Source organism: Manis javanica, chromosome 18 (assembly GCF_040802235.1).
Source record: "Manis javanica isolate MJ-LG chromosome 18, MJ_LKY, whole genome shotgun sequence".
Classification (NCBI taxonomy): domain Eukaryota; kingdom Metazoa; phylum Chordata; class Mammalia; order Pholidota; family Manidae; genus Manis; species Manis javanica.
Window position 1 is genome coordinate 18,236,551 of NC_133173.1, and position 24,627 is coordinate 18,261,177.

A 24,627-nucleotide genomic window follows, 5' to 3' on the forward strand; every position below is an offset into this window, starting at 1 on the left:
AGCACTAAGTAGAAAAGAAAAAAATGATAAGTGAGATGTCAAAAAATGTAAAACGTTTGTTCTTCAAAAGACACTTAGAAAATTGAAAAGACGTGTCACAGACTGGGAGAAAAAATATTTGCAAAGTATATATCTGACTTATGTATAAAGGACTTATTCAAATTAAATAAAGAATTCTTTAACTCAATAAGAAGATGAACAACTCAATTAAAAACTGGCAAAATATTGGAATGAATGCTTCACCAAAGACATATGGATGGCAAACAAGCCCATGAAAAATACTCTACATCATCAGTCATTAGGGAAATGAAAATTAAAACCTCATGAGATACCACTACACACTTATTAGAATGGCTAAAATCCAAAAGACTGACAATACTAAGTATTAACAAGAATGTGGAGGAACTGGAACTCTCACACCCAAAGAATGCAAAATGATGCAACCATTCTGGGAAAAGTTTGCCAGTTTCTTAGAAAGTTAAACATACACCTACCATATGACCCAGCATTTCCACGCCTAGATATTTACCCAAGAGAAATGAAAGTACATACATACACAAAGACCTGTATGTGAATATTACTTCAGTGTTACTCATAATCACCAAAAAATATAATTTATTTAGCAGTGTTATTTAGTAATCACCAAAAAATACAATCAAAATGTCCTTCAAAAGATGAATGAATAAATAAACAAAGGTATATCCATATAATGGAACATTGTCCAGAAATAAAAAACAACAAATCCCTGACACATGCAACAACATAGACAAATTTCAAAAGCACGATGCTCAGTGAAAGAAGCCATATAGAAAGGCTACACATGGCTAAACTCTGAGGGCAGAGAACCTGCTGGTGGCAACCAGGAACTGGAGGTAGGGGAGAGGATTGGCTGCAGAAGGTATGAGGGGACTTTGTGGGCAATGTAAATATTCTGTTTGTGTGTGGTGGTGGTTACACAACTGTAAACATTTGGGAAAACTCATTAAGTGGTACATCTCTAAAGGATGAATTTTACTTTACATGCATTTTATCTCAGTAAACCTGATTTTTACAAATCTCTTCATTTTAACCACCTGGGGTGAATTTTGGTTGAGCCCTTAACCAGCACAGTTCCCTGACCTCCTGCACCTGGCCGGTCCTCCTGAGCTTCTACTCACTCAGGATGAGTGGCCCCTCATCTCAGCAGACCACCCTCTGGGACAAGGAGCTTCCAGGATGGCTCCAGCTGGTCCCCTTCTGCGGCCACCTGCGGCACCCCCCTCACCCTGTGGCCTGAGCCTGGGCCGTTGCACCACTGCCCGCTGCCCTCATCCTGCAGCTTGGCGGGACCAGCCAGTCTCCTGTCCTCGGAGTTTTCCAGGACAAAAGCAGGCACTGTTCCCTCTGCTCATTTCTACTTTAAAGAGCCAGGGAATACTCACCAAGCATCTCCCAGGAATGCTGCCACCAGGGACTGCTTGGCGGATTGCACCCAGTGCGCAAAACCAGGAAACGCAGTGCCCATTTCCCTCTGTCAAGCACCCTGATGGCTAAAGAAATCTGCTGACACCACTTCATGCGGTTTGAGGGACTCCTGTCCACACTCTCCACCAGGTGGTGACGGCACTGCTCCTCTCAAATCCGTAGCTTGACCCCCATCCCCTCAACTTTCTACAGTTTGTTGGCTGGTGCCACTGGGGTAAGGGCCACAAAACCTGTTCAGATTCCTCAGCAAATCCTAGAATGGATTTCTGGTAGCTGCTTGGTGCTCTTTGGAAAATGTGGGAGGTACTGCGTTCCTGTTGTCCTTGGCTTTGGGGCCTTAGCCCAAATTCAGACACTCCAAGGAACATTTCAACTCAGCTGATGGCTGGCTGTGTGCCCGCATTTGTCCCCAGCTGTGGGTGCATCCACAGAGACCCACCTTACACAGCCATCAGCTGTTCAGGCAGTTTTCAAAAATAGCTGTTAGGTTGGTTGAATCAGACCAGACAGCTTCCGCTGGAAAGTTGCAGGGAATAAATACCAACCACAGTGCACTTGACCGTAAATACTAACCATTTCCTGCCCAGCTTGTGGGGTTCTGGGAAGATTAAAGAATTGTTTGCCATGTCCCTAATGTGCCCAGAAAGAGACCCCTGATTTATACAGAAAATATTTTCCTAAGAATATTTATCTTTGGTGGACACAAGAGTATAATCCTGGAAAAGTTGGCTTTTTTGTGCCATGGCAACATTCAGGGAGGATTAATATTTTTAAAGCTGAAGGTATCTGACCACTGGTTCCTTGATAAAAGCTACTTCCCTTTCTAATGGGCTACTGGGAAAAGAGAATCTACCAAAACCCGGACTCTGTCCCTTAAAATCTGAAGGACCTCTGCCATCTTGCCATGACCAGTGTGTTCTTTAGTGTGGCTGCGGGGCCTGGGTTCTGGTCATAAGCCCAAGGACTCTGGCAGAGCCAGGGGTGGGCCAAGAAAGGTGCGGCGCATCATAGAGGTATCCGTCCAGAACCCAGATGCTAGAATCAGGGTGCATGAATTGAGTGGCTACATCTCCAGGAGCAGCAAAGGTTTTTCTCAGATCCACTCACTGTTAGGACCAGCCTGGAGACTTCAAAGTGAGTGAGAGAGAGACGTGCCGGCGGGATCACAAAGGGCCTGCTTCAGCCTCACACCCATTGGTGGGCTTCTGAGCACCAGACATGCGTCCTTCACAGTTGAGCTGGAAGTGTCTGCTTGTTCCCCCCAGGAAAGGTGACTTGTCGGACATAACGTAGCACCCTCAAACACCTCTAGCGCTGATTCTAAGGCCGTCCATTTAAAAGCACACTCCCATTCCAAGTATGAACGGAGAGTTCCTAATGATCGCACATCGGGTTTTTGACTTGGCCAGCACCCAGCTCGCCTTTGGCCCTTCCTGGAATGGGAGACCACCTCCAGGCAGATGAGGCCCTCTGCCATCACTGGTTGTCTGAAATTCTTGCTGCTTCCTCTCAAGTAAGACCTGGGCTTGTCCAGTAAACCCATTTACTAGTTAACTAGTTCTTGACAACCTCTCGTATGACTAGTTGTTGCGATATTAGATGGAAGTTTCTCTTTCAAGTGTAAATAGTTCCTAGCAGGACAAGAATTTCAAATGGCGTCTAAAATAAAATAATTTAAATCCGTAGGGATTTTAGTCCTGTTCAGTTTCCATTCCTGACGTTTCCAAAGCTGGGAAGTTAAGGACCAGGGAGACAGCTAACACATCGCCTCGTGGGCTGCTGACCCAAGTCCCTCCATGTAGTCCTCTGCTCAGCTGCCAAAGGCGTCTAGGTTTGGTTTGGTTTTTTAACCCTGATCTGACCACACTCACCATCTGCCGATAACTTCGGACAAAGTCCAATATCTTCATTCGAGGCCTTCCACAAGCAGACTCAAAGACACTGCTTCGCCCGGTCATTTGTCCACATGCTGCTTCATCGCCGTCCCCGCCACGCAGCCTGCACGCCACTGTTGCGTGTCAGTGATTAGTCCCTTTTCATTTCTGGAAAGGGTTCCAGAGGATGTACCTTTGCTCATCCATCCACCTGTTGGAGGACATTTTGATTATTTGTGTATTTTGGTGATTATGAATGCTGCTGCTATAAACATTCATATACAGCTCTTTGAATATGAACATGTTTTCATTTCCCTTGAATGAATGTCTAGGAGTGGAAATGCTGGGTCATATGGTAAATGTCTCTTAACTTTCTAAGAAACTGGCCAAAAGAATTCAATGCCACTCAGCAGCTGCCCATGACGTGAATGCCTTCCTGTGCCCTCAGCTTCCCCACCTGACACCCTGGTTTGGAAGGGGCCTCTGTTATGCCCTCCTTTGCATGCCTAAAGCATCTCATACATTATTCTGTGAAGCCTGGGTGTCAGCTAAGGTCAGCCTGTTCTTTGAAGTTCACAAAAATCGCCTTGTGCCCATGTTCTGTCGGACACTGGACGCTCTCCTCTGGGGGCTGTGTCCATACCTGCTGTCTCCAAGGGCGCCGATGTTCTGATCCTGGTCCTGACTCCTCCATTGCCTGTGGGACCTGCTCTTCCCTCGGCCCTGCATGGCCCAGAAGTGAAGTTCAGCCACCTTTGTCTGATTTTCCCAGTTCACAGGGATCCATGCTGCATAGCAGTCTTTGTTGAAGCTGGGGGCCAAGCAAAGGTTTATGCTTCATTGTTTATCTGGAATTCGATCCAAATCATATTTATTTGAGTGTCTTTCCTCTCCCCACCCCCCTGAAACCTGGTGACCCTACTCCTCAGGGACGTCAATGTCACCTCATTTTAGGTCCTCAGAGGAAGAGAAAGTTCACCTACCCTGGATGGACCGGGGAACCACTTAGACTTGTTCCTTTTATGTTTGCTGTATTCCCCCTGCTGGACAGTGACCCCAGGTCTGGGGCACACAGTTCTTCTTCCTGGAAGCTGCATTCCAGTCTCTACTGTGTTGGGGCCAAGACGATGGGCTTAACTTCCATGGGCACAGACAGGAGACTGTCGAGAAGCCTTCGCTGAAGCAGAGTAAGACTGGTTTCATTCCAACAGATGGGAGATGGGTCCCTCAGGGCCCCCCTTTTGTAGGTACCCCACCTAAAGCTTTCCCAAGCACTCTTTGGGCTTTGTAAGTCACACACAGCCATGTCTGGTTCCTTGGACAGTAAGCTATGCTTGGCAAGACGGTGGTTTAGTGGTCAGGGGTGGTTATGCCTGGCTCAGCTCAACAGCCTTTCAGAAGAGGATTTCATAACCCTTTACAAACACTGTGGATTAAAAACAGAGTTGGGCAACTCAGTGTTTATAAACAGAAATTCCCCAGAAAGTTCTGGATCCATGTGAAGGTTTTTCAAAGTTGTGTTTAAAAAAGCAAATAATGTCAGAAGGCTCATAGTTCCCGCTGACTTGTATTGCTCCTGAGAATTGGCCTCTACTTCTAAACCATGGTGCTTGGCCTCGGTTTCCCCATCTGTCCAGTGAGGATGAATAATTGTAACAGCCTAATGGATCTGGGGCTGGGTTACATATGACATTCATTTCCTGTAAAATGCTTCATTCAACACAGACGATACCAACTACTTAACAAATCGTTGGGTTTTCATGCACTAGACAGAATAATGCCCACCACCACCAAAGATGGCCACAAGCTTATTCTGGTGCCTGTGACTCTGTTAAATCACAGGGCAAAGGGGACTTCGCAGGTGTGATTGAGGTCAAGGACCTTGAGATGGGAGCACTATCCTGGATTTTCCAGGAGGGGCCGATGTGGTCACATAGATCCTTAGACCTGAAGATCCTTCCTGGTTGGGATCAAAGGAAGTTGTTGCTATGGAAGAGGCACAGAGAGATGCAATGCTTCTGTCATGAAGATGGGGTAGGGGGCCAGAGCCAAGGAAGCTTCTAGAAGCTAGAAATGCCTAGGGAGTGAATTGTCCCCTAGAGCCTCTAGGAAGGAATGCAGCCTTCCAAGATCTCGGTTTTAATCCTTGGAGCATGTCAGGTCTTAACCTGCAAAACTGTAAGAATAAATGTGTGTTGTTATAAGCCACTCTGTCTGTGGCAATTTATCATAGCATCAATGGAAAACCAGTCCAATAAAAATCATGATTAATAAGATTGTAGTCTCCTTGGAGATGAGAGCCACACATACGTGTTTTGGGTCCTCCCGGAAACGTGGGCATGCAGTAAATACTTGTTGGCCTGAAAGAGAATAAACTTCATGATAGTAACTGGGGCAAGCGTGGTACCAGAAAAATGACTAAGCAGAGTGTTCAGGACAAGATAATTTGTAGAAGTATTACAGGAAAGAGTAAAATAATTGTCAATGGCAAAAGAATTTTCAGAGTAATTTTCAATTTAAATGCCCAACAATTGAATATTCACTCAATTATAATAATCAAATAGAATACTATACAGTCAAAAGTGTTGAAGAACATTGAATAACATGGAATTTTCATGACACTGAGTGAAAGAAGCAAAATACATAACCGCTTATTAAGAATAAGCTTGCTTTTCTAAAAAAGATATTAAAAAGCTAAGTGTGGGTATAATTCACATACAGGAAAAATCTCTGAAAGGATAAATACTGAGAGCATTAGGAAGGATTTATTTTTTAGCTTGTTGCTTCTCCATATTTCAAATGTTTTCTACCACCATCTGTAATACTATAGATTTAAGGAAATGTTTATTAAAAACAGGCTACCCCTGAGAGCTACAAAACAGGATGACACGGAGAGGATGGAGCAAGACCCCCCGGCGTGTGGTGGGGAGTAGGAGCCCCATGGCCCAGACACCCAGAGGATGGAGCCACTGGATAAGGCCACGGAATCTGGGCTTCCCAGGCCCTTCTTCTGAGGGAATAAAAGGGACTTAAAGTTCCAAGGGATTGTCTGAGAATGACCCTCCCTCCTCCCGTAGTTTCAGGGTGTCTGTGCAGCAGCCCTGGAATTTTACAGTTGCCCCTGGCTACAGGACCCAGTGGTGCAACAGGGGGTTTGTGCCTTTCTTCAAAGATGCATAGGCTTTACCCACCTCTGAGCTTCCTTGCCCCCAACAACGGCCACCAACGCGGGTGGTAAGTCTGGTATCACTCCTGATGCCTCTCCCCTCCCCAGGCTGAAAGGAGAGCCCCAGGGGCAGAGAGGCTGTGCGTGTGCACAAAGCTGGTCAGGAGCTGGGGACACTCTGTGTGGCCACCCAACACTGCTGTTAGTTACTGTCTGCCACCACCTGCCTGGCCCCGCAGACACACCCGAGTGGCACAGGAGCCTGGCTAGGAGCCTGGGGCCTCACACCGTGGCACAAACCTCTGAGGGCCTCTTCCGTCCCAGCCCTGTTCTCTGACAACCTCCTGGAGTTCCGCCGCTCCTGTCCCAAAAGGCTGTGTCTAGGCTAGTGTTCTTCTTGGGGAGAGTGGCCACTGGTTGTCTAGGGCTCATTCTTTGCATCTTAGCTATGGTGACACCCCCTGACTGCCTCTCAAACATCTGCACCCCCTTCTATGGTCGGAGTACTCTCTCCACGCCTGATGTGCCCGCACAGCCTCCAAAGTCTGGAAGAACCTGCGTGCCCCGAGGCTGGGAGTCCACACAGGCTTCTCCTCCCTTTCTCATCCAGATGGTGCTTCCTGGTCTCAAGGGAAGTCAGGATCTCATGGCTAATCATGATGCTTGCAGTAGGATTCTCCTGTGGGTACTCTTTATCTGATAAGAAATTCCCTTTTATCCTAAGCTTATGTAGATTCTCCATTATGAATAGGTGTTGGATTTTACCAAACACCTTTGCTTCACACAGTGAGATAATTATAGGACTTCCTTCTTTATTCAGTTAGTGGTGAATTACATTGCCTTTTTTACATATTACACCTAGTTTATGTTCCTGGAATACCTTTCTCTACATCCTGGACTTGGCCGACTTGTATTTTGTTTGAGATATTTGCACTTATGTTTATGAGCATGATTTACCTGTAATTTTGCTTTTTTGCAATAATTTTGTTAGGTCTTGGCATCAAGGTTATACTTGCTTCATGATAACTGGGCAGTTTCCTCATTTTCTATTCTGTGGAGGAATCTGGGGAAGATTGGTAATATATCTACCTTAAACATTTGGAAGAAAATACTGGCAGAGCCATCTGGAGCTGGAGTTTTCTGTAGAGGAAGGTTTTCTAGTTACTTAATTAACAGATGCCCAGATTATTCACATTTTCCATTTCTTCTATGTCAGTTTTGAAAAATGGTTTTGGGGAGGATTTGTCGATTTCATCTGCATTTCCAAATGCATTGGTGTAAATCTGCCCATGAGGCCCTCTTGCTTTCTCAGCCCCCTCTGCGGACTCCTCAATGGGAGGCAGCCACCTCACCCAGGCCCACACGGCCTCCCCAGGCCACAGACCACGGCAGACCTCCATGGGCTCTGAAGGACTGATCTCTGGTCCTAACCTGGGGCAATGCTTCAGAGTCTTTTAGCCTCAGACTGACCTAGATGTTTGGCTAAGGCCTCTTTTAAGACTGATTTGCAGCTCAGCTTCCCCTCTGCCCGGTTCTGCTTTCTTCCCGGCCCTTCCGGTCCCCAGGTGAGGCTCCCTGCGGCACCCCCAGCAAGGCTCCTAAGTGCTCATCTTCATCTCAGAATCTGCTTCTCAGGAAGCCCAACCTGCTATTGATTTTATTACTCATTTAAAAGGAAGAACAAAACAACTTCAGCTTTGTTGATCACCTCTAATTGTGAATTTGTTTTCCATTTAATTCATTTCTACTGTATATTTTCTTTTTCTTTACACTTAATTCCTTGTTTTTACAACGTCTTGAGATGGATGCTCAGCTCATTAATTTAAATCTTTGTTAAACTGTGGTAAATCACATATGACATAAAGTGTACCATCTTAACCATTTTTAACCATACAGTTGAGGAATGCTAAATACATGCACGTTATTGCACTACCATCACCACCATCCATCCACAGAATTCTTTTCGTCTTGCAAAACTGAAACTCTGTACCCATTAAACAACAGCTACCCATCCTCAGTCCATTCTGCTTCCTAGGTCTATAATTTTGACTGCATGCAGTATCTATAAAGGTGGAATCATACAGTATTTGTCTTAGGTCATTAAGTATTAGCCTTTTTATTTCTCTACCATATCCATTCAGGATAGCTTTAGTCACATCTTTGTTCTGTTATGTAACAACTATCATTCAGTTAAAATTGTTTTCTAAATTTCATTATGAGTCCCTTTTTGACCTATGGGTTATTTAGAAGCATATTACTTAATGTAAAATCATTTGGGGGATTTCTACTTATTGATTTCCGGCTTAGTTTAACAGTGGTTACGGAATATACTCTGCATGATTTCAGTGACTGGAAATGTGTTGAGATTTGCATCATGTCCCAGAATATGGTCAAATGAGCCAATGTTCCATGTGCAATGAAAAGAATGCACATTCTGCCATTTGGAAGTGCAGAGTTCTGCATGTATCAATGAGATCACTTGTTACATGTGTTGTTTTAATCTTGTATATTGTTACTTACTTTTTTGGGGGGGTTCTACTTGTTTCTTTAGTTACCAAATGAGGTTTGTTAACTTCCCATTATCATGGTGGTTTCATCTTTTGTTGGTTTGTTTTAGTTGTCAAGTTTGCTTCACAATTTTGGATAATTTAGAATTATTATGTCTTCCTGGTGGATGGACCCTTCATCATTAAGAAGTGTCATTTCATGTCCCCAAGAAATCATTATTACTGTTTTATGCAGTCCAGCTTCATTCACTCACATTCTTTCTATTTCTTCTCCTTTTCCTGTATCCGTATTCTTTCATCTGGGATCCTTTTCTTCCTGCCTAAAGAGCTCTTAGTTTCTTGAATGCAAGTGCTCTGGGTAAAAATTCTCTTCATTTTAACTTATCTGAAAATGTCTTCATACTATCTTCCCTTTGAGGAATATTCTTGCTGGACATAGAATTCTATGTTGGCAGAAATTTACTCTCAGTTCTTTGAAGATACGATTCTACAGTCCTCTAGCTTTCATTGATTCCTTTGAAAGAAATATGTTTTTTTTTCTATGACTGCTTCTAGAATTTCTCTTTGGTTTTCAGCAGTTGTATCAGGCCGTGTCTAGGTTGGTTTTCTTTCATTTATACTTCCTGGGCTTTATAGCTCTTCTTCAATATGTGGCTTTCTGTCTTTCATTATTTTTGGATAACTCACAACCATTACTTCTTCAAATATTACTTCTTGTCCCCATTTCTCTCTCTTCTCCTTACATATATTTCTCTTAAATTCTTTTCTGTACTTTACTTTTTTGTTCCAGCCTATATATTTTTCTAACCTACCTTCACAATCATTCATTTTCTTCAACTGCATCTACTCTTTAGTCAAATTTAACTAGTGCCTTAGTTTTAGCTACTGTATTTTTAAGTCCTTGAATTTCCAATTTTTGCTTACAGGATGCTACTGAATATTTTCAACTTGTCATTTAATTTCTGTAATATTTTAATATAATCTATTTTTAAGTTTTTTTAAGCCTGGCAATACCAATATCAGAATCTCCAGTGGGTCTGTTTCTATTGTCTATTTTTTCTCTTGCTGCAACCTTGTCATTTTTCAGACCTGGTTGTTTTTTATTGAATGTTAGACATTGTATATGACAACTGAAGAGAAAATCTAAGACCCTGGGTGATACCTTTCTCCAGAGAAGATTTGCTTTTGCTTCTGGCAGGCATCAAGAAAGGGGCAGATCACATAATATTATCAGGGACTAAGTTGTTTTGAAGCTGGGCTTTAGCATTAGTCCCAGGGTGCACCAAGGGTGAGCAAGCAACCATCCTGGTTTGCCTTGAACTGAGGGGCTTCCTGAGATAAGGGATTTGTAGTGCTAAGGCCGAGATAGTCCCAGACAAAGCAGGATGGTTGGTTATCTTAGAGAGCTCCAAATCAAGACTCCTTTTTTGCATACCCTCTACTGCATATTTTGTCCCCTGTCCTATGAGATTGCCAATAGTTCTGCTTAATTTTTTGATTAGCTTTTCAGCCTCTCAGCCAAAGCTTATGAATTAGCAAGTACCCCAAGAAAGAAAGAGGCACCAGGTATCAGGTTTATCCTCTGTGTTTCTTTGTCTCCAGGATCTTGGCCTTTCAAACTCTCACTATCCTGGGGTTACTCCAATGCCTTCAAGCAGTGTTTTATTTATTTTTGTTCATCTTGTCTAGTTCTTGATGGAAGGGTTAGTCTGAATCAAGCTAGTCCAACACTATTGGAAGTATAAATTCATTTGCATATTTTAAGGCTTTTGAAAATATTTCCAAAATGCCCTCCAGAAAGGTGGCAGCAATCCTTGCTCTTAGCTGTGGACGTGAAAGTCCGTTCTCCACGTCTCACCAATACTGGGTCGTCACCATGTATGCCAAAGACACCTTATCATTGCGTCTTTACCATATGCTATGTTTAGAACAGCTTGGCGTTAAAAATTTTACCTTTCTTTGACCTCTTATGAGGTGGAGTCTTATTTCTTATGCTTACTGGACATTTGTATTTACTAAACAGAAAAGTTTTAGTGTGAACCTTCATTTGAGCCATACATACTGAGCATTGCCAAACAGATCTGATGGATGGAAATTGGAAAGCTGTTCATGAGTTTACAGACAGCAGCCCCTCTGTCTTAAGTTCACTTAGTGAACCAACCAATTAAAACATTTCAAAATCATCAGGATTCACTCCTTATTAAGGACTCCAACATCAGTGACCCTACTGATGGGCACCATTTCATATGTAAGGCCCAATGGAAGGCTGACCATACAGACTGGGTCCCGGCATGAAGGAGTGCCAGGTTCTGCAAGGTCATGGACTCTGCAATAAGTGCAGTGGTAATGGAAGAAGCGGGTTCAAAATCCTGCACAGAAGAGAAATGACCCAGGCTCAGAGTGGGCAGGCAGTCTCATTTCCACTGTTCTTTCTGGGTCAGCGGCCATCATCACAATGGGCAAGGGAGAATGTTGCTTTTGCAAGAAGATTATTTTGACCCTGACTGCAGCCTGTGTTGAGCGACTCATGTGGGATATACGGTCTTGCAGCCCCTCTCATACAAAACGTGTGTTGGCAGCATCTTCTGCAGTACTGGAGTTTGTTCCTGGGCTTCTTTTAGGTGTTTGCTTTCTAAATCATTCCTTTGCCATGTGTCCAAGCAGTTATACTGGGGCATTTAATTCATAATTTTTAAAATAAGGGGGTGGGTCAAAACCTTCTTAATTTCAGAGGAGGGAAAGAAAACTTCCTGCTCCCCTCAATCCCACAGCAATTCTCACTGGGCTCCTTGGTGGTCACGAAGGTGGTGGTTCTGGGGCCAGGTTTGGGCATCCCACAATGGGAGGTTCAAAGAGGGATTTTCAGTTAATGACCCCCCAGGCAGCCCCCATGCATTTATCCAGTAAATGTATAATTGCAAGTTCCTGTTTGGGGACTGGACTCTCTGTCGACAGAAACTTGAAGATCGGCTTCCCACTGGTTCTCAATGGGCTTTTATAGCTGAGACTCTAGATACAGGGCTTTTCTCAAAGGCTTTATACAGCAATTAATGGCTGCAAGTAAACAGCCAAACCTCAGATCTTGACCAAATGCCAAATTCTTCACTGCTAGAGAGACTCTAACAGCAGCGTTTGTTCTCTGAAGTTACTCTAAACGGGGAATATTTTACAGCCATAAATAACTGCTTTTTTGGGAGGGGATAGGTGGGGACAGGTGAGCCACAGCGAGATTGATTTTTTTTTTAAGAAGAGGAACAGTAAACTTATTATGCCTCAAGAAATTTCCAAGGATGTCCATATATTCCTTGCAGGAAATACCCTGTAATTTTCCTTACTTCCATGCCAATTTTCCTTAGTTTTTATTTTAATGAATGAGGCTTGCAGCATTCTCATGTCAGTCTTCATCTCTTTAACATTTTTTCCATATTGTTATTTGGAGGTTGGCTTTCCCTGCGGACCCCTTTCCACCCACACATACGGCTGCTTGAAACTGGCCGTCCAGACGTTCTCCTTGGGCAGGGGGTTCTGTGAGTGGGGAGCAGGCCTCCGGCCACAGTGGCTGAGACGTACAGAGCAGCACAGACAGCCACAGGCCTGAACTCACCCGGACGGGGGTGGGGTAGGGGTGAGGGCTTGGGGAGCATCAGACCCTCAGTCTTTTTCGTACTATAAGGCTCTCCTGTTATCCTGCTGGGAAGTGAGGAAGTCCTGTGTCACCCATTGTCATCCTGCACGACAGCCACTTAGGAGCACAGGGGTGGGTGGGAGGTGCGGCAGGTGGCATGGACAGAGGGGCAGTACAACCTGCATGCCTAGGGAGGCAGCGGTGGGACTGGGCTCCTGCAAGTGACATGTTCGTATTAACTGCGGGCGTCATCAGAAATCCTCTGGCTTCAGGCACTACTGTGAACCAGGCAACTGAATATGGCGTGAGCTTTGCCCAGGACTGGGTGTGTTGGGGTTCTCGGTCATTGTTATAATCCTCCGTTCCAACCTAATACCGTTGGCTTCACTGCTGGGGGACCTAGAGGGACAGCTACCCAGGACCACATAAAAATAAAAGGCCTCCAGACCATTTACTTTTTTGAGCAAAATAAGAAATACCCAGCCACAGGCTCCAGGGAGTGCGGAGGCTGGGCGTGCTACGTGGGCCCAGTCTCTTCCACTGGGGCCGCTCGCCATCCCGGCCTTGGCGTCCTGTCTGGGAAAGGCAACAGGAGCTCTGGCTCAGGGTGAGGGGCAGGGGGAGGAAGAGGGCCCGGCACGCAGTATGACAGTGGGCGGCAGCTGCTGCCAGCGCTTCACTTGTTCAGGTAAGAATCAGGAACACACCCATGACGGGATGATGCCGGAGAGTGAGGGAAGCTGAGGCAGGAGACAGTGAGAAGGTCTGGAGGTAGGAGGAGGAGATGGTGACACTGGGCCAGGGGCTGCTCCTCAGGAGCAGAAGGGAGAGCCAGAAGGTTCCAGAATCCCCACCCAGGCTCCACCTTCCTCACCAGCACCTGCTCTTCCACTCCTGCCCTGCCCTGCCCTGTTTTCCAGGCCCAGTGGGGCAGGCTGTTCCCCAAGCTCTCCTCACGGGCAGAGTCCTCCTAGGACTGGCTGGGCAGCTCTTCACCCGGCGTTCCTGGCTGCAGGCTCAGGTGAGGCCCCCTCATGTCAGGGCAAGGGCTCCGGGCTCCGGCTTGGGGTGGGCCCTGCAGCTGCACGCGAGCCTCTGAGGTGTGTGCTGCTTTCTACACACATACCCCTGGACAGGAGGACGGGCTGGCATAGAGTCCACCCGAGACCAGCACCATCCCTCTGAACACCCATGAGCTCCCAGACACCCCAGACGCCGATGTTCCCTGGCCTGGGCACTGGCTGGGCAGGGGCACACTTAGAGGGAAGGCTGCCTTCCCCTCAGGACAAGGGGCAGAGTGTGTGGCAAAGGCAGGTGACCGGAGGCCCCTGGCGCCTGCACTCCACCCCTCTCGAGGCTACAGACTATAGCCACCAAACCAGGCATTTGCCCACACTGGCCTTCCCAGCCCAGGATGCTGGTTTTGGGTGCTGGGCAGGGCAGAGGAGGAGGGTGGGGGAGGAGTGTTGGGGGCAGGATGGGGGCCAGGTGAGGTCCTTCAGCCTCAGGCAGGGGACAGGGTTGGAATGAGGGTCTAGGCCATGTGTGCAGTGACCTTGGTCAGGCCCCAGGGCTGGTGCAGAGCAGGGCACTCTCTCTGCAAACCTGGGGGCATGGGTGGCAGGTGCTGTGTCCACCTTATCCTGATAGAGTGCAGCCCTGGGGTTCAGGCAGAGGCCAGTGGCCAGCAGAGGGAGGGAGGCCGGGGTAGGTTCAGGAGGGTGCTCAGGAGGAGAGGTGGGACATAAAGGGGGCCTTCGAGCATGCAGGGAAACCAGTGACAGTAGGAAGGGGGCCCAGATAAACCAGCACTGGGCAGCTGGCTGCAGCATACCCAGCCAAGGTGGCCCCAGCTATGCACTGTGCCACTCCCGCACCTGCTTCCTGCCTGTGGGAGCCCCACCCAGAGGCTCTGAGGCCGGCCCGCACACCCCAGAGCCCAGCCTCAGGGCTGCCCTCTGTGGGATTTAACTGGCTCTTTGCCCTCGGCTCCTGCCCTTTAGGGATCTGGGGCTGTGTGTGGTTTGTCACTGTATCAGCAGCCCCCACCTGGGACCCCAGGGTCACCTCTCACTCTCTCCATGAACGAGGGTGGCAGGAGCCCGGCCAGGCGACAGGGACTGAGACTTTGGGCAGGGAAAGCCCTGGCTGGGAGGTCCTGTCCTTGCCAAGCTGACATCCTAGAGGGGAGCTGGACTGTAACACAGGTAGATCGGACGTCTCAAGGCGTGGGAAGGGCCACGAGACCGACAGACAGAACGACACACAGGACAACACCGAGGAGGTCTGCCTGAGTGGTCAGGCCTGGCCTGAGCTAAAATGAGCACAGTGAGAGGACAAGGTGCTCGGCGACCTGGCCACGGGACTGACGACGAGGGGCAGCACCCTGAGCCCTGCCCTCCCACAGGGAAAGCACGTCCTGCCCCTGCGCCTGCATCGGTGACTACCAGGTACTCCCCGCAGGGGCTCGTCCTGCTCCAGGACACAGTGCTCCCGACCCACGGGGAGAGGCTGGTGCCCTCAGGAAAGGACGAAGGGAGGGTGCGCATGTCCTCCTGCAGAGCGGGTGTCGGCCTACACTGAGGCCGGGGTCTGGCCGAGACAGAGCTGTGATGCGCAGCCCTTCGGGTCCTACGCTCTCCCTGGGGCCCCCCATGCCATTTCCAACATGAGGCCCCGAGATATGTGTCTACCAGGGAGGAGAGAGTCTAAGAATGAGATGCCGGCCACACCGGGCACCTTGGGGCCCTGGACTGTGCCAACAGTAAGGGGACACCAAATGCCACCGGTGGCCCTGCACCAGCACAGAAAACCCAGCCCGGTCTTCCCCCTGGGGAGGGGCCCAGGGCATCCAGGGGATCCTGTCTCAGAGACCCACAGCCCTGTCAAGCCTGCATCCTCTTGTCCTGCTCCCATTCCTCAGCCACGAGGCCCCGCGACAGTCTGGTGGTCTCTCCATCTGGCTCTTGAGCTCCAAAGAGCAGTCTAGATCCTTGTTCTCACCTGCCTGTCCTCAGAGCTGCTTCCTAGGGCCGTGGGAGGGCATCTGTTCAGCGATGCACGGGGCTCCTCCGTCATAGTCATCTGACTTCTGCAGTACACAGCAGGAGTGGGGACAGGGTCTCCTGGTGGGCCACCCCCAATCAGCTGATTCCCCCAGCTGTCCGTGGAGATTTCTCCCCTCTTTGCCTGCCCTCTGGAAGACCAGCCCTGTTCAGGTCCACTCTGGTTTCCTAGGTTCTGCCCTATGAACAGTGCCACTCCCCAGATCCAGGCCTGCTTGGATCAGGGTCCCCAGCCCTGAGCTGGTCCTGGCCCTCAGTGGTTCCAGGTTGCCTTCTTCACCAGGACTCTGATGCCCCTTGAGCCTCAGCAGACGTGTGTGTTCCTGCCCCCAGGATGGCCCTGATGCCGCCCGTCCCTAAGCGAGATCCCTTCTCTGTAGGGCTGGCTCCTGGCAGTCCCCTGCCCGTTCTTGCCCTCTTTGCTGGAGAGCCGTGACCCTTGGCCCTCCCCATCAACCCCCACTGGTCCTCCAGTGAGCAGGACTCCTGGCAGCCCACCATGACATGCTGGTGAGGCTCCCCCGCCCCTCCCTGCCCCCAGGATCATCCCTGCAGTCCGCCTCTAGAGTCCCAGGTGGAAGCCAACAGGACAGCCATCCTCCTGCCTCTGCTTCATACCAGGATTTAGACCAAGAACAAACCCCCCCTGGACTGGGTCAGGTTCTTCGGAAAGTCAAGCTGTGGTAAATAGAGGCTGAAGAGTAAAGAAGGAGGGAGAGAGGAGGGCTTAGCTCTCCTGTTTCTGTTGAAGTATGAATCCTAAACAAAGAGCTGTCCCTTGGTTAACAAACTTTGAATGAGTCACTATTTAGTACCATCACTGAGGAGAAAGAAAGTCTCCTCTCTGGGAGGAATGGGGAGGGGAGAGGAATGGGACGCAGCACCGCCCTGGTTTAGGGGCAAAAGGGCAAGGGCCTCTTTGTCCCCTTGCTTCTCCAGACACTGCAAGGCAGGCCCTGGCCTGGACATCATTATTCTAAGGGCCGGGGATATGCTGAACGCACAGTATTCGCGGTAAAGTGTGTCCCATCATCCGGCAATTTGCATTCATCTAACTCGAAATATTAGTGTTTATATGAATATTGTAATACTGTTCTTAGATGCAGCATTTGAGGGTAGGCCCCTCAGTTTGCTTGATTTTTGGAAGGTGTTGGGGAAGAAACATTCAGCCAGGAATGCATGATGGGTCCGCAGGAGCCCCTCCCTCCTCATCCACAGGCCCCTCCTGCCACAGCCACTCCCCTAGGCTGACCGCTGTCCAGCAGACACAGGTGCGGAGATCACGCTGCTGGAGCAGGGGCTGCAGCCTAAGTTCCTCTGCCGGAGCTCGCTCTGTCCCCCTGGACTCTTCCATGGACTTGCCGCCATGCCAGGAGGGCAGCAGGGCGCTGGCTGACCTGGCATGGCACCCTTGAATATATGCTGCAGTCATGTTTCCGTTCGAGAAATTCATCCGTATTGTTTTAAGTTCTATTTTCATGGCATGAATAGTACCCCAGCATATTGTAGAAACATTAGAAAATGTGGGAAGACAGTACGTGAATAGTGGCTGTAACACCTCTTTTCACCTATTCAGAAACTGCCTCCAGTTATCTGCACACACACACACACACACACACACACACGACTATACGTTTCTGGTTATGATGCTTACTTCTGCTGTGGTCTCAGGGCCTGTGTCCCCCCAGACTTATATGTTGAAACCTCCTCCCCAGTGTGATGGTAGTTGGAGGTGGGACCTTTGGGATGATTAGGCCGCTAGGGTAGAGCCTCATGAGGGTGGGATTAGTGTCCTTTTAAAAGAGGCCCAGATAACTCTTCCTTCCCTTTCTCCGTGTGAACACACAGTGAGAAGGTGCTGGCTGTGAACCGGAAGTCCTCACGAGACACTGATTCTATCAGCATCTTGATCTTGGACTCCCCAGTCTCCAGAAACAGAAGAAACAGATGTTGTTCATAAGCCACCCAGCTTCTGGTATTTTTTTGTTATAGCAGCCTGAACAGTCTACAGCAGCCACATAACAAATTATCCCTAAAACTTTGTGGCATAAAGAGCCATTTATTATTCTGTGGGTCAGGAAAGGAATGTGGATCGGCACCATGGGGATGGCTGGTATCTGTTCAGTGACGTCTGGGATTTCAGCTGGAGATCTGGAAGGCTGGGGTACAAAGTCACAGGAAACCCTGTTCCCTCACAGGGCCAGACATTAGTGTCATCTGTCAGCGGTTGTTCAAATGGCCAGAGCTCCCTCACATCGTGGTGGCTGGTTCCCCAGGGCATGTGTCCTGAGAGATGGAGAGCCAGGTGAGAACAGCTTTTCTGACTCAGCCCATGTGACAGCATTTCCAGCACATACTGTTAGTGGAAGCTGTCACAAAGGCATAACAGGTTCAAGGACAGGGGAGATAGACCCCACCTCTGGATGGCATTCAGGAAGAGCATGCAGGATCTGAAATATTGCCATGGCCAGTTTGGGAAAATATAATCTGTGAAATTAAAATTTTTTTAAACATTCATACTAGACAATTTTGCAAACTACTTCAGTTTGCTACTTTTTATGGAGGTGTAACATTCATGCTGTGAAGTGCTCTAAATGCAAGTATGCAGCTCAGTAATTTTGTAAGTATCGACTCATATGTACCCACCACCCAATCAAGATCGAGGTCATTCCCAGCAGCTAGAAGGTTCCCAGGGCCCCTTGCTTATCAACACCCTCACACCCCCAAAGGAGTATCCTGCACTAATCAATCACCAAAGATGAGACTTTTAGCCTATGTTTTTCCTAGATGTACTCCTAAGGGCTTCCCATGCCGGTCTTCACTTTCGATGGCTGCATAGTTCACAAATATATGGAAATATCATAGTTTATTTAACCAATTTAACCTATGGCAGGACCTTTAGGGGTTCTGATTTACACTAAGAAAAACTGAGTGATCCTGGCCTGAGGTCCTGCTCAGTATACCACTACCCCTGACTTACCTCATGAGAAGAGCTGGAGAGCCTTCACCCCAGCCTGGACTTTTAGGGGGACCATATGGGGCAACAAGACAGCATTGGTTATGAGTGGAGAGGGGTCCTTGGCCATGAGGGTTGACCATCTTCAGGTTGGCCAGAATGACTTGGAAGGGGGATTTCTTTCTGTCACCGTTTTGACATCTATGAAATATGAACAAGAGGCCCAGGCTGAACATACGCATTAACGTGGCAGCTTGCTGTTGCCTTTTCCACACACGCATTCCTGTTGTTACCTACTTTCTCATAGCAGAGGGTGTGCCCCTCTTGTGCTGAAATTTATTTTGCAATTAAGTGACAGCAGCTCGCTTTATAGACTCTCATCATCCCTTAGCTCTAAGTATTTCCCATAAGGTGTTGTCTCATTGCCCACATCATCAGAGGAAGAAAGGGAGAAAAGGAGAGAACGTGAAGACAGATGGAGAGAGGGGAAGGCTGGGAGGAGGAAGAGAGGACCATTGTTCTAAGTTTGCTAGGAGGGAAGCGTGGGCTGGTGGAGTCATGTATCAGCATGTTTACAAATAAAGACGAGGCCCCTGGTGCTCAAATACAGGATGCAGACTCTCTGTCTGCGAGTCATCTTTTTCTAAGGAAAATTAAAGTCCAAAAATATTTGTGCTGACTTAAAAAAAAAAAGGTTTCTCCTCACGTCTCCCATTTTTAGCTACATTCCTCATTTGTATTCTAGTTGGAGTTCCTTTTTTAAAAGTTTAAATAGGAATGGAAGCTATCCACTAAAGTCGAAGCCAAGATTGGAGAAAACATCATGGAAATGGAAATAACACACTAAGCAGGGAGATAGAAAAAGGGGAAAGGAAAACCCCTTTCCTCATTTAAATGGCGTTGGTGGCGGCCCCTGTGGATCAGCAGGCTCCCCCCGGCAGACAGGCATGGAGGGTACAGTCTAAGGGGTGCTGTCTGGGGGAGGCAGGTGGGACCAGCATGAAGGGGATGCCTGGATGGTAACTCTAGCCTCACCTGCTAGAATGAGGAGGCAGGAGGGAAAGCAAACGTGTGGCGTTGCATCCTGACCCGAGTCCTTCCAGATTTGCAAGGGCATCAGCAGGCAGCACCTTTTGGAAACACAGCAACAAATTGCAATTGCCTTCTAGCTGGGAGTGACAGCAGGAGAGGACGCCCTTGGGCTAAGCAGACTGCAGCAGCCGGCTGGCCCGGTGGGCCTGACCTTGAGCTGTGGTGGTGGTGGCTGCTGTGGCATGCTGGGTGGCAGCGCCACTGACACAGGACCCCTCTGACATGCTGGGCAGTCAGTGCATCCCTCCCTCCTGCCAGACACTGTGGGCTGCCTTCCCACAGGAGACCTCAATGTGGGCACCGCCGGCCACTTCCTCCTTGGCTCAGAACAGGAGGGGTTTGCGTATGAGCCCCCAGCGGTCCCTTTCTGCCCAGTTAGAGGATGGAGCTGGTGGGAATGGGGAGACCCCGATGCTGGGCCCAGACCCCCCACTCCCGAGTCCTGGCCGGAAGCCTTCGCCTCTTCCTCCAGCGTCTCCTTTTGGTCCCAGATCCCACTTCTTGGCCCTGGGACGTCCCTCCAGCAAGCCTCCCTCTCCGGCACCAGCAGTTTTAATTCCCTCCTGGGTCATGTCCTCCAGCTAGAAGCAGGTGGTTCTTGCTCTTTCTTCATGTCTTAAAGAACAACTCAAACAAACAAAAAAATCCTCCCTTGACTCACTTCCCCTCCAGTTACGCTTTTCTCTCTTTCTTTGCCAGGAAATTCCTTGAAGAGTTATCTACACCCACTGTCTCCAGTTCCATGGCTTGACTCTCTGGAGGGCTGCCAACTTGCAGCCCCTGCACTCCACTCAACTGCTCTGGTCAGTGGGGGGCGCTGTCCTCCCCTCAGCCTCCCCCCTCCACGCCCCTCAGCGCTCCCGTCCCTAACCTGCCCTCTGAGCAGCCCTGGGCCCAGCGCATGGTCCTTTCCCACACGCACTTTCTTCGTGGCATCCACCTGATCTTCCTTCTCTGCCTCCTGCTGGGCCCCCTCGCCTCTCAGAGCCTCTTCTTTTTTGATCAGCATTTCCTCCCTTGGCGAGCCCACCCGTCTCCTGGCCTTGAATGGCATGCCCCCTGCGTGTATATCTCCCACCAACCTCTCCTCCTGCACCTACCTGCTGCCCATGTATCCAGCATGGAGTCTAAGAGCACCTGGAACCCAGTGTGCCCATGACCGACCCTCCACCGCACCCCTGCTGCTCCTGGGAAATGGCGTTGCTGTCACACAGGCCACACATGTGCTTCCTCTGGACTCCCCTTCTTTTGTACGCTACTGTACCCACCATGGAACCACTGTCCCCAGCACCACAGCCACTGCGCTGGTCCCTGTCATCCCTGCCTCCTGCCTGGATGATTGCCAACAGCCTGCACCTGCCTCCCGCATCCCCCTGTGCCCTGGGGTCTCACCTCGAAGCACAGAAAGAGTGACCTTTTCACACAGAGGCCCCCATGGCCCACTGCTGTTCCTGGGCCCCTATGGCTCCCTGGCCCACGCAGAGACGGAGCCTAGACCCCTTCAACATGTGTGCATGGTGACATGACCAGCCCTGCTCTGTCCACCACCTGCCCCCGGGGCCCTCTGCCTGGATGGCCTCCTGGCTTGCCCCTGCCTCAGGACCTCGCTGTCCCTCTCAGGGCTCCCTGACTCATTTCCTTCAGTGTTTACTCAGATTTCCCCATCCTGGAGAGCCCCTCCACCTGCCACAGACCTATTTAAACCACACATTGGTGGGGGCACTTCCTCTAGCCTCTTTTCCTGCTTAATTTTCCTCCTTATCACGTATCTCTGTGTGTGTGTATCTTACTTAAGTGTCCTGTTTATGTCAGCCTCCCCCACTGGAGTAACAGAATGTCCTCTGCATGAAAACAGGGCCTTGCATCTGTTTTGTACACCCCTGCACCCCCAGGGCCAAGATGCGGGTGCTGCAAAGCTAGCCACACGGGGCCCAGCGATCCGCCCAGAAGTCACTCTCTGGCTGGACAATTCCTGGGTCATTCATGGGCAAGCACAGCACAACACAGGGCAGACACCAAACGGTTCAGAATGAGGGCCCAGAGGCAGGCCTGTTAGCGTCAGAGGAGAGAATGGACGAGGACAACGGAGGGCCCAGTAGACACTTCCAAAGAGCACAGTCTCAAAGACACTGCGCTCAGAGAGGCCCTGGGGGAACTGGTCAGGCCTCTGAGGTTTTGCAAAGCTGCCCCTCTTCATGATTGGGATGCACAGGAAGTGAAGGGGGCAACAGAGTCAGGCAGGACGTGCTGGCCCCGCGGTCCTGCTGACACTCGCTGTGTGGGCTGGCAAGTCACCTGACCTTTAGGCACCTAGTCTTCTTGTCTGTAAAATGGGATAGTAATGGTATTTGTCTCAAATGATTGTTGTGAGCATTAAATGAGTAGATATGGAGATATATATATATATATATATATAATACACATACACACACACACACACACACACACACACACACACACACACACACACACACACACACACATATATATACACATCCTGTAGACTGGTCTTTATGTATGTATGTCGTCTGTGTTTGTTTACATCTGTAGGTGAGAACAGTGCCCGGCATATAGTAAATGCCGTAGCAGTATTTGCAATGAATATTGTACAAGCTTATAAAATTATGACAAAAATTAACAATAGGTTCCTTCATCTTTCATCCTAAGAAGTAGCTCATAGTTGCATATCAGGTAATTTTTTAAAACAAAGGACAATATGAACTCTTTATTTATGAATCTTTATACATTTTCACAATTGTTTCATTTTTTAAGAAGGTTTCAGTCAAGCCCTTTGTTTGGACTGTTGGCTGTGAAACACGGTCTACCTTTAAGTGGATTCCTGTTTGGTAACTTTATCCAGGCCCAGTCATCCTCGACCTGGCCAGGTGCGTCAGGGCTGACAGGGCAGCGCTCTCAGGAGGGGGCAGAGCTGCGGACGGGGCAGTAAGGAGGCCCGGGCTGTGGGAGGTCCTCCAGTGGGTGCTAAGGGTTGCTCATTGTGGGTCCCCCCGCTGCTCCATTCATTTATTCATCCAACACCCTCTATGCGCTCTCCCCAGGGAGTCTAGCTGCACTTGGGGGAGGATACAATGACAGACAGCAGTCTCCTGGGTCCGGACAAGATGGAGAACAAGCAGGAGCTACACCTGACCCCTACCTGGATCAACATCAGCAAACCCTCAGGAGAGGGAGGGAACACAAAACTAGAAAGTTCTAGGGAGACCCCAGGCTGACAGGTACCATGGGAGGTGGTGAGGGGGTGGCTGTGAGACAGGCACAGCATTAGGGCAGAGGGCAGAGGGCAGCAGAGGAGGTGGCGTGGTGGGGAGAGCTTGGAAGTTGTGTTTCTGTCTCTGCCCTACTTTTACTTGAGAGGTCCATTCCTCAGAGCTAGAGGCCAGCAGCCCAGCTCAACAGCCTTGTATTAGGTGGGTGGTCAGGGTCTGGTGAGGATGGGCCCCAGTCCTGGGTGAGGAGCACTGTCAGAGGTGGGTGAGGAGAATCCCTCAGACACCCCTCCGTCCTTCCCCAAGGGCTGGTGGGCTGCCCCTGGAAAGCCTACGTCCTCCTCAAGCCACTGACGTCTACTAATTAAAAGAAAATTTGGGTGGCGCAACAGCAAATAAGAGTGGTTGGCAGTGATTCTGTGGGTTCAGCCCTCCCTCTTGTCAACCCCTCTGGGAGGGACACAGACATCTGGATCAGGGCCTGGGCATCAGCCCCACCCCTACTGCCTGTCCCCAAACAGGGTGACAATGCCCGAGGAGAAGAGAAGCACACAGGCCAAAGGTAAATAGAAGTCCAAGAGGCACAGCATCTCATATGGACACTATGCACTGAACAGCAATCACCTGGTGGGGCAGAATATTTGGGCAGATCTAGAATTTAAAATCAGTATCATAAAATTCTCAGTCAAGGGAGAGTATTAATAATATAAAGCAGAAACAAGGAGTCATAAAAAGAATGAAAGGGTGGAAAATATAAACATGAAAAGAAAGATCATGATGGCTGGGGCCTGCATGCAGATGTTTTCGGCAGGATTGTTGGCGGTGGGGAGGGGTCGGCATGTCGGAGCTGTCACGGGGAAGGGGTGAGTCCCTGGTGCAGGGTGCACCTGGGATTCTAGGCTCCTGTTAGAAGCAAACACCAAGTTGTACACATGGAACAGGAATTAATCTTAAGGTCATAGTGCTAAGTAAAATAAGAAACCCAAAGCCAATGGAGTAATATAATTTATGTAAATTAAAAATACAAAATGATACTACGTGTCAACAGAAGAGTGGATGACCAAAATGTGGTCTATCTGTGCAAGGGGCTGTTGCTCAGCTCCAAAGAGGACGGCAAGTTCAACACCTGCCACAATAGGGAGGAATCTTAAGACACTGTGATAAAATTATGCCAAATAAATCAGTCATAAAAGGACAAGCGCTGTGCAAGTCCACTTATAGGAGGTGCCCAGAGTGGTCGGACTCATACAGACAGAAAGTGAAATGGCGGTTGTCAGGGCCTGGTGGCAGTGGGGGTGAGGACTTGGTGTGTAACGGGTGCAGTTTCAGTCTGAGAACATGAGAACATGAGAACGTTCTAGAGATGGACGGTGGTGATGGTGGCATAACAATGGGAAGGTGCTTAATACCACTGAACTGTACACTTAAAAATGTTAGGTATGTTTACCACAATAAAATTAAAAAATTTTTTCAATAAAGATTATTTAAAAACCCAATACTATTATACATGGACACATATAAAAAGGATGCACATCAAACATATAACGATATTGAGGGCAGAGAAGGGAATAAACAGACCAACGAGCCGGAGGGTAGCTGTGCAGGGCAGCTGCCCAATCCAGAGAGTGGCACCCACGTCCTGGTCAAGGAG

General features: G+C 48.9%; 1 long non-coding RNA gene across 1 annotated transcript in view; it reads right to left on the reverse strand.

Annotated features, from left to right (window-relative positions):
* Window positions 1-17,622: 17,622 nt before the first annotated feature.
* The window catches only part of LOC140847289 (uncharacterized), a 48,467-nt gene continuing 41,462 nt past the window's right edge, over window positions 17,623-24,627 (reverse strand). Inside the window, exons 3-5 of the long non-coding RNA XR_012127172.1 lie at window positions 19,693-19,787; window positions 18,682-18,858; window positions 17,623-17,987 (exon numbers count right to left, since the gene is read on the reverse strand). This is a non-coding gene — a long non-coding RNA (uncharacterized lncRNA). The remainder of the gene's footprint in view (window positions 17,988-18,681; window positions 18,859-19,692; window positions 19,788-24,627) is intronic.